Below are 388 nucleotides of genomic sequence, written 5' to 3'. Positions count from 1 at the left end.
CCGAGCAGGGCTGGGTGGCCCTGTCCGGGGGTCCCCCAGAGTACCCCATTCCCAAGGGAGAGCTGGTGTCTGTGCCAGGCTGGGGCTTTGCCCCCCACAGCTGCTGCCTTGGCCAGGCATGGATGGGGCAGGATCGATGCCTGGGGGGAGGCTCCTGGGGTGGGTGGTGACGGGTCCCTCGCCCATCCCACATCTGTTGCCCCTCAGCACACACACTGAGGTCTCCAACAAGCACAGCGGAAAAGGATTTTAATTACCTTGCAGGAAAAACAATAATTAGAGAAAATAACAGCTTCTCGCCTCCGCCTCCCTGCACCAGGCTGAGCGGGCACCGCAGCCGTCTGCGCTGCCATGCGCTGCCCGGTACTGCCTGTCCCCCCCCCGGGTG

The 388-nt window shown here is 63.7% G+C and overlaps 1 protein-coding gene across 1 annotated transcript in view; it reads left to right on the top strand.

The window, feature by feature from the left end:
- SLC12A9 (solute carrier family 12, member 9) overlaps positions 1 to 388 on the top strand; it is a gene marked incomplete at both ends in the record, with an annotated part of 6,190 nt that overhangs the window by 3,277 nt on the left and 2,525 nt on the right. The window lies entirely within an intron of this gene.

This window comes from Cariama cristata, unplaced genomic scaffold (assembly GCF_000690535.1).
Source record: "Cariama cristata isolate BGI_N322 unplaced genomic scaffold, ASM69053v1 scaffold32912, whole genome shotgun sequence".
Lineage (NCBI taxonomy): Eukaryota > Metazoa > Chordata > Aves > Cariamiformes > Cariamidae > Cariama > Cariama cristata.
This window is presented reverse-complemented; position numbering and strand designations above follow the sequence as displayed.